Raw genomic sequence first — 8,506 nt, forward strand, 5'->3', positions numbered from 1 at the left:
GCTAGTTATCTAACTACCTATTTGCTTGATCCTTTACAGCAAAAGGAAAGAGCAATAATCTGTAGACATCTTGGTCTATTCCCTCATGGTGTACAGTGTCAGCAATTTTTAAGAAATCTGTTAAGAATTCGGTAGGCTCTTCATGTGGAAGTCCAGAAAACTGGTAAGTTTACTGTACTATGGTAATAAGTTGAGGGTTTAGTTCAAAGCTACTTGCTCTGATGTGAGGTATGCTAATACTTCTTCCATAGAAGTTAGCAGTGGGCTTTGTATAGGACCACAGAGTTCTTCTAAACTCTGCATTCCCATTTGGGTTCATGGTGAAGAAAGGTAGAAGAGGAAAGAGGAAAATGAAGATAGAGGATGTAGAAGAAGAAGAGATAAATCAGAATTAAAATATTTTTGTTTTTATTTTATTTTATTTATTTAATACCAAATTAAAATTAATTAAGTAAAAAGAATTGAAAATTTAATTATTAAATTTTACAAATAGAAGAGAGAGAAGAAGAAGAGAATTTTCAAAAAATTTAAGAGAGAAGAGAGTTTGTTAGGACGTTTTGAAAAAGAGGAGAGAGAAGAGAAGTAATTAATTAAGAATAGATTTAAATTTAAAATAAGATAAGAGATAACGGTAAGAGAAGAATTGAAATTAAAATTGAAATTTTAAAATTAAATTTTAAAATTTTGAAAATTGAAATTGAAGTTTGAAATTTTAAATTTGAAATAAGATAAGATAAGATTTTGAAAAAGACGTTATTTTTTATTTTGAAAAGATTTGATTTTGAAAATTGAAAACTAAGATAAGATAAGATAAAATTTTGAAATTGAAATCTGAATTTTTATTTAAAAATTTTGAAAATTTTTTTAAAATAAAGTTAGAAAAGATTTTTTTTATTTTTGAATTTTAATGATGAAAGAGAAAAATAAGTAAAAGACACAAGACTTAAAATTTTTAGATCTAATGCCCAAATTTTTGAAACTTTTTGCAGGGAAACACAAAGGGACACCAAACTTAAAAATTTTAAGATCAAAACACAAGGAAAACTCACGAACACTTTAAAGACTAACAAGAACAAGAAGAACAAAACTCAAGAAACTTAAATAACACAAGAACATAAAAAGGACACCAAACTTAAAATTTTTAGCAAACCAAAAAGGAATTTTCAAAAAATATAAAAGAAAAACACAAGAAGACACCAAACTTAGAAATTTGACACAAGATTTAACCAAAGAAATTGTTTTTGAAAAATTTTTTGAAACAAAGATACCAAAAAATCAAAAATTGCAATGTGAATAAAAACAAGGACTCTAAATTTCGAAAATTTAACCAAGAACAAAAACAAAAAGACTCAAATAAAAGAAGACAGTGATAAAAAAGATAAAGGTTTTTGGTAAAGTTTTAAAATTTTTGGAATTGAAAAGCAGGAAACAGGTATGACTCTAACCAAGAACAAAGATCAAAAAAAGAAAAAAAAATATTTTTGAAAAGCTTTCTAAATTTTTTGAAAAAAATAAAGAAGAGAAAAATAAAAATAAAAGACTCAACTAAAATCAAAAGACTCAATTAAAAAATGATCAATAAATAAAGTACCTAATCTAGGGAGAAAGACAATCCGTCAGTTTGTCCAAACTCGAACAATCCCCGGCAACGGTGCCAGAAATTTGGTGCACGAATCCCTACACTTTTGTACAGTTGTACGATCAAGTGCACTGGGTCGTCCAAGTAATACCTGAGCGAGTTAGGGTCGATCCCATGAGGATTGTGGTTTGAAGCAAGCTATGGTTATCATGCAGGTCTTAGTCAGGCGAGTTAGAATTCAGTTGGATTGATGGAAGGGCAATTAATAATAGGAATATATTGTATAAATTAAAATCAGTAATAGGAATATAGTTAAAGATTGGAGTTGCTTTGTCTTTCTGAATTAACTCTGGTATCACTGTCTTCTCTGCTTGTGAATGATCTCTTCTATGACAGGCTGTTTGTGATCAAAGCCATTGCCCATGGTCATTGATCTCCTCTGCTCCAGATCAAACGACATTGCCCGTGATCATCCAATCTAACGGAGGGTAAAGCTCTAGTAGTTCATTCTCTTGGCAATCCTACTCAAAACACCACAGACTAGGTCGAATCTTCTGTATCAGAGAATGGTGCTTCTTTGGATTCTAGCCTATACCATGGAGACCCTAATCTCCCTATAATTGGCTGAACTGGTGTCTCGAGAAGTCCCCAATGAAGTCGTAGATTAGCCGTCTGAGAGATGTTTAAACATAGCTGTTGCTTCGCGCTTTCCGGCCACGTATTTACACGAACCTAAGTAGACGCGGGTGTTTGTCAGGCACGTTCATCTTAGTATGATGAATAGAGCTGATTGTCACTGATCATCCTATTCACCATGTTGAAAATGAATATACATCTTAGAAATAAATAAGACACGGATCGAAGAAGAAACAGTAATACTTTTATTAATTCATAGTACTCAGCAGGGCTCCTCCCCTCAACCTAGGATTTTTAGAAACTCATACTGATGTGAAAAAAAAAGAGATACATGAAAATATGCTGAATGATGGGAAAATATGTTCGAATAACATAAATCAAATCCCTTAAATATAAAACTAATGACTAATAAGGGTAAAATAGTCTTTTTAGTGCTAAAATTCACTTTTGGGGCCCACTTAGTGAGTGTTTGGGCTGAGCTATAATGAGATCCACGTGCTATAAGGTCTTTTGGGCATGAAATGCAGGCTAGGGAGTCCTCTCTGGGCGTTTGGACGCTAGGCTCTGCTCCTTGGGTGCTGGACGCCATAAATGGGGCAGGAGACTGGCGTTGGACGCCAGTTTTGGGCCTTCTAATCCGCGACAAAGTATGGACTATTAAACATTGCTGGACAGCTATGGAAGGCAAATTTCCATTTGGACTTCTTTAGCTCCAGAAAAGCTCTTCCGAGTGCAAGGAGGTCAGATCTGGACAGCATCTGCAGTGCTTTCTCTATCTCTGAATCAGACTTTTGCTCCAGCTCCTCAATTTCAGCCAGAAAATACCTGAAATGGTACAAAAACACACAAAGTCAAAGTGGAATCTAAAAATGTGAATTTAAACTAAATCCTGTAAAAACTTAATAAAAACAAAACAAAACATATTAAAAACTACATGAAATCTAGGCCAAATAGCGTATAAAATATTTGCTCATCATCGGGCTAAAACGCTGATTACAAGATGCGAAAGAAACTTCGGCTGACGAGCTCCCTCAAGTACTGTGGGCATATCGGACCATTCCAGACTCCACGATGAGAGAATCACCTTTTTGACTTGCCTACAGAACAGAAGCAGTGATTGCCATAGAAGTAACTGAAGAATCACCTAGGGTAATATTTTATAACGAAGGACCAAACTTTCAAGCGTAAAACCTCCTCCCTGAAGTCCGAGAAAGAGCTCGGATTTAAAAGGAAGCTCTGAAGAAAAAGATGTCTCTAAGATACAACCAAAAGGCAATCAAAAGAAGCTTTGCTGCCAACTACCTCATCCAGATTCGAAACGACATCGGAACACAAAAGTCGGGTGAAGGAAAGTTGGCTGCAAATTGGAAAAGACCTTACAAGATAACCGAAGTCCTAGGCAAGGGTTATTATAAACTGTCCGACCTCCAAGGACGGGAGCTCCCGAGGTCTTGGCATGCTTATGAGCGGATAATTTATACGCTTTTTGGCATTATTTTTACATAGTTTTTAGTATGATTTAGTTTGTTTTTAATATATTTTTATTATTCTTTAAATAAAAATCACATTTCTGGACTTTACTATGATTTTGTGTGTTTTTCTGTGATTTCAGGTAATTTCTGGCTGAAATTGAGGGACTTGAGCAAAAATCTTATTCAGAGGCTGAAGAAGGGCTGCAGATGCTGTTGGATTCTGACCTCCCTGCACTCGCAGTGGATTTTCTGGAGCTACAGAAACCCAATTGGAGAGCTCTCATTTGCGTTGGAAAGTAGACATCCATGGCTTTCCAGCAATATATAATAGTCCATATTTTGCCCAAGTTTAGATGACGCAAACTGGCATTTAACGCTAGCTTTCTGCCCTATTCTGGCATTAAACGCCAGAATCAAGTTGCAAAGCAGAGTTAAATGCCAGAAACAAGTTACAAATTGGCGTTTAACTCCAAGGAAGATCTCTACACGTGAAAGCTTCAATGCTCAGCCCAAGCACACACCAAGTGGGCCCGGAAGTGGATTTCTGCATCATTTACTTATCTCTATAAACCCTAGTAACTAGTTTAGTATAAATAGGACTTTTTACTATTGTATTTACATCTTTTGTATATCTTTTGATCATCCTTGATCAGGGATCGGTCTTTTTCCCTATTTTTGAATTCATATGCCATTTGGGGAGGCTGGCCATTCGGCCATGCCTAGACCTTGTTCTTATGTATTTTCAACGGTGTGGAGCTCTGCTGTTCCTCATGAATTAATGCAAAGTACTATTGTTTTTCTATTCAACTCAAGCCTATTTCTTCTCTATGATATTCATTCGTACACAAGAACATGATGAATGTGATGATTATGTGACGCTCATCACCATTCTCACTTATGAACGCATGCCTGATAAACACGTCCGTTCTACATGAAAGCAAGCTTGAATGCATATCTCTTAGCCTCCTGATTTATGATCAGAGTCTTCGTGGTATAGGCTCGAATTATTGGCGGCCATTCTTGAGATCCGAAAAGTCTAAACCTTGTCTGTGGTTTTCCGAGTAGGATCTGGGAAGGGATGGCTGTGACGAGCTTCAAACTCGCGAGTGCTGGGTGTAGTGACAGACGCAAAAGGATCACTGGATCCTATTCCAGCATGATCGAGAACCGACAGATGATTAGCCATGCGGTGATAACGCATTTGGACCATTTTCACTGAGAGGACGGGATGTAGCCATTGACAATGGTGATGCCTAACATACAGCTTGCCATGGAAAGGAGTATGAATGACTGGATGATAGCAGTAGGAAAGCAGAAGTTTAGAAGGAAAAAAGCAACTCCATACGCTTATCTGAAATTCTCACCAATGAATTACATAAGTATTTCTATCCTACTTTATATTTTAATTATATTTTAATTATCAACTCACCATAGCCATTTGAATCTGCCTGACTGAGATTTACAAGATGACTATAGCTTGCTTCAAGCCGACAATCTCCGTGGGATCGACCCTTACTCACGTAAGATTTATTACTTGGACGACCCAGTGCACTTGCTGGTTAGTTGTGCGATATTGTGGAAAAGAACTAAGATTATGAACGTGCATATTAAGTTTTTAACGCCGTTACCAAGGAATGAACAATCATGATTTCGTGCACCAAGTTTTTGGTGCCGTTGCCGGGGATTGTTTGAGTTTGGACAACTGACGGTTCATCTTGTTGCTCAGATTAGGTAATTTTATTTTAATTTTAAGTTCTTGTTTTTATTCTTTTTATTTTCGAAAAATTTTTAAGAAAAAAAAATTTTCAATAATAAATTATTCTATGGCTTCAGAATTTTTAAGAATGAATTCTAGAGTTTCATGATGATCTGTTGAAGTCTGGCTGGCTGTAAAGTCATGTCTAATTCTTTGGACCGAGATTTCAACTTATCATCACAAGAGTCCTTGGACTCCCATCTGATCAGCTATTGTATGCCTGATTTGTATGCTAAAGCTTGGCTGGCCATTGGCCATGTCTAGTGTTTTGGACCGGTGCTTTCACTGAAAGCTTGGCTAGCTAGTAAGCCATGTCTAATTCCTGGACTGGAGCTTTAGACTAACATTGCATGATTCTTGGAATTTTCATTAGAAATTTTGAAATCTTTATTTTTCTTTTTCCAATTAATTTTCGAAAAATACCAAAAAAAATTTAATAAAATCATCAAAACCAAAAATAATTTTATGTTTCTTGTTTGAGTCTAGTGTCAATTTCTAAGTTTGGTGTCTTGCATGTTTTTCTTTTCTTAAAAATTTTCAAAAGTTCTTGGTGTTCATTTTGACATTCAAAGTGTTCTTGGTGTTCATCTTGACATTTAAAGTGTTCTTGCATGCATCATGTGTTTTGATCTTGAATTCTCATGTTTTGAGTCTTTTCATTGTTTTTCTCTTTCATCATTAAAAATTCAAAAAACAAAAAAATATCTTTCCCTTTTTCTTCTCATAAAATTCGAAAATTTGAGTTGACTTTTTCAAAAATTTTTAAAATCTAGTTGTTTCTTATGAGTCAAATCAAATTTTCAATTTAAAAATTCTATCTTTTTCAAATCTTTTTCAAAAATCAAATCTTTTTCATTTTCTCTTTCATAATTTCGAAATTTTCAAAATTTATTTTCAAAATAAAATCTTTTTAAATTTCTTTTTCAAATCTTTTTCAAAATAAATTTCAATCACATCTTTTTCAAAATCAATTTCAAAATCTTTTCTAACTTCTTATCTTTTCAAAATTGATTTTCAAATCTTTTTCAATTAATCTTATCTTGTTTGATTCTTATCTTTTTCAAAACTACCTAACTAATTCTCTCTCTCTAATTTTCAAAAATCACTAACCACTTTTTCAAAATTCCTTTTCATTAACTAATTATTTTAAATTTTAATTTTAATTTTATTCCTTTTCGTATTTTCGAATTATAACTAATATTTAAAATAAAACAAAAATATTTTTATTGTATTTTATTTAAGTTTTGAATTCTTCCCCCTCTCATCTCCTTCTATTTATTTATTTATCTACTAACACCCCTCTTTCACTCAAAAATTCGAACCCACTCTTCTCCTCTGTGTTCGAATTCTTATCTTTTCCTTCTTCTATTCTTCACTTCTTATACTCATATAAGGAATCTTTATTCTGTGACATAGAGGATTCCATATTTTCTTTTCTGTTTTCTTCCTTTTCATATGAGCAGGAACAAGGATAAGAACATTCTTGTTGAAGCTGATCCTGAACCTAAAAGGACTCTAAAGAGGAAGCTAAGGGAAGCTAAAGCACAACTCTCTGGAGAAAATCTGACAGAAATTTTCGAAAAAGAAGGAGACATGGCCAAACCCAACAACAATGCAAGGAAGATGCTTGGTGACTTCACTGCACCAAATTCCAACTTACATGGAAGAAGCATCTCAATCCCTGCCATTGGAGTAAATAATTTTGAGCTAAAGCCTCAATTAGTTTCTCTGATGCAACAGAATTGCAAGTTTTATGGACTTCCATCAGAAGATCTTTTTTAGTGCTTAACTGAATTCTTGCAGATCTGTGATACTGTTAAGACCAATGGGGTTGATCCCGAGGTCTACAGGCTTATGCTTTTCCCATTTGCTGTAAGAGACAGAGCTAGAATATGGTTGGACTCTCAACCTAAAGATAGCCTGAACTCTTGGGATAAGCTGGTCACGGCTTTCTTAGCCAAGTTCTTTCCTCCTCAAAAGCTTAGCAAGCTTAGAATGGATGTTCAAAACTTCAAACAGAAAGAAGGTGAATCCCTCTATGAAGCTTGGGAGAGATACAAGCAACTGACCAAAAAGTGTCCTTCTGACATGCTTTCAAAATGGACCATCCTGGATATATTCCATGATGGTCTGTCTGAATTATCAAAGATGTCATTGGACCATTCTGCAGGTGGATCCATTCACCTAAAGAAAACGCCTGCAGAAGCTCAGGAACTCATTGACATGGTTGCAAATAACTAGTTCATGTAGACTTCCGAAAGGAATCCTGTGAGTAATGGGATGCCTCAGAGGAAGGGAGTTCTTGAAATTGATACTCTGAATGCCATATTGGCTCAGAATAAAATATTGACTCAGCAAGTCAATATGATTTCCCAGAGTCTGAATGGATTGCAAAATGCATCCAACAGTACTAAAGAAGCATCTTCTGAAGAAGAAGCTTATGATCCTGAGAACCCTGCAATGGCAGAGGTGAACTACATGGGTGAAGCCTATGGAAACACCTATAATCTCTCATGGAGAAATCATCCAAATTTCTCATGGAAGGATCAACAAAAGCCTCAACAAGGCTTTAATAATGGTGGAAAAAACATGTTTAGCAATAGCAAGCCTTTTCCATCATCCTCTCAGCAACAGACAGAGAATTCTGAGCAGAATCCATCTAGCTTAGCAAATATAGTCTCTGATCTATCTAAGGCCACTCTAAGTTTCATGAATGAAACAAGGTCCTCCGTTAGAAATTTAGAGGCACAAGTGGGCCAGCTGAGTAAAAGAGTCACTGAAACTCCTCGTAGTACTCTCTCAAGCAATACAGAAGAGAATCCAAAAAGAGAGTGCAAGGCCATAACCTTACTTGGTGTGGCCGAACCCAGAGAGGAGGAGAAGGATGTGAATCCTAGTGAGGAAGACCTCCTGGGACGTTCACTGACCAATAAGGAGTTTCCCTTTGAGGAACCAAAGGAATCTAAGGTTCATCTAGAGACCATAGAGATTCCATTGAACCTCTTTTTACCATTCATGAGCTCTGATGACTATTTATCTTCTGAAGAAGATGAAGACATTGTT

The 8,506-nt window shown here is 35.3% G+C and overlaps 1 non-coding gene across 1 annotated transcript; it reads right to left on the bottom strand.

Moving 5' to 3' along the window:
- Positions 1–7,429: 7,429 nt before the first annotated feature.
- Positions 7,430–7,537, bottom strand: LOC148552727 (small nucleolar RNA R71). The gene has a single exon (XR_015892654.1). It is a non-coding gene; the product is annotated as a small nucleolar RNA R71 (small nucleolar RNA).
- Between the last annotated feature and the right edge of the window lie 969 nt (positions 7,538–8,506).

Source organism: Arachis ipaensis, chromosome B7, assembly GCF_059453495.1.
Source record: "Arachis ipaensis isolate K30076 ecotype BB chromosome B7, ASM5945349v1, whole genome shotgun sequence".
Classification (NCBI taxonomy): Eukaryota; Viridiplantae; Streptophyta; class Magnoliopsida; order Fabales; family Fabaceae; genus Arachis; species Arachis ipaensis.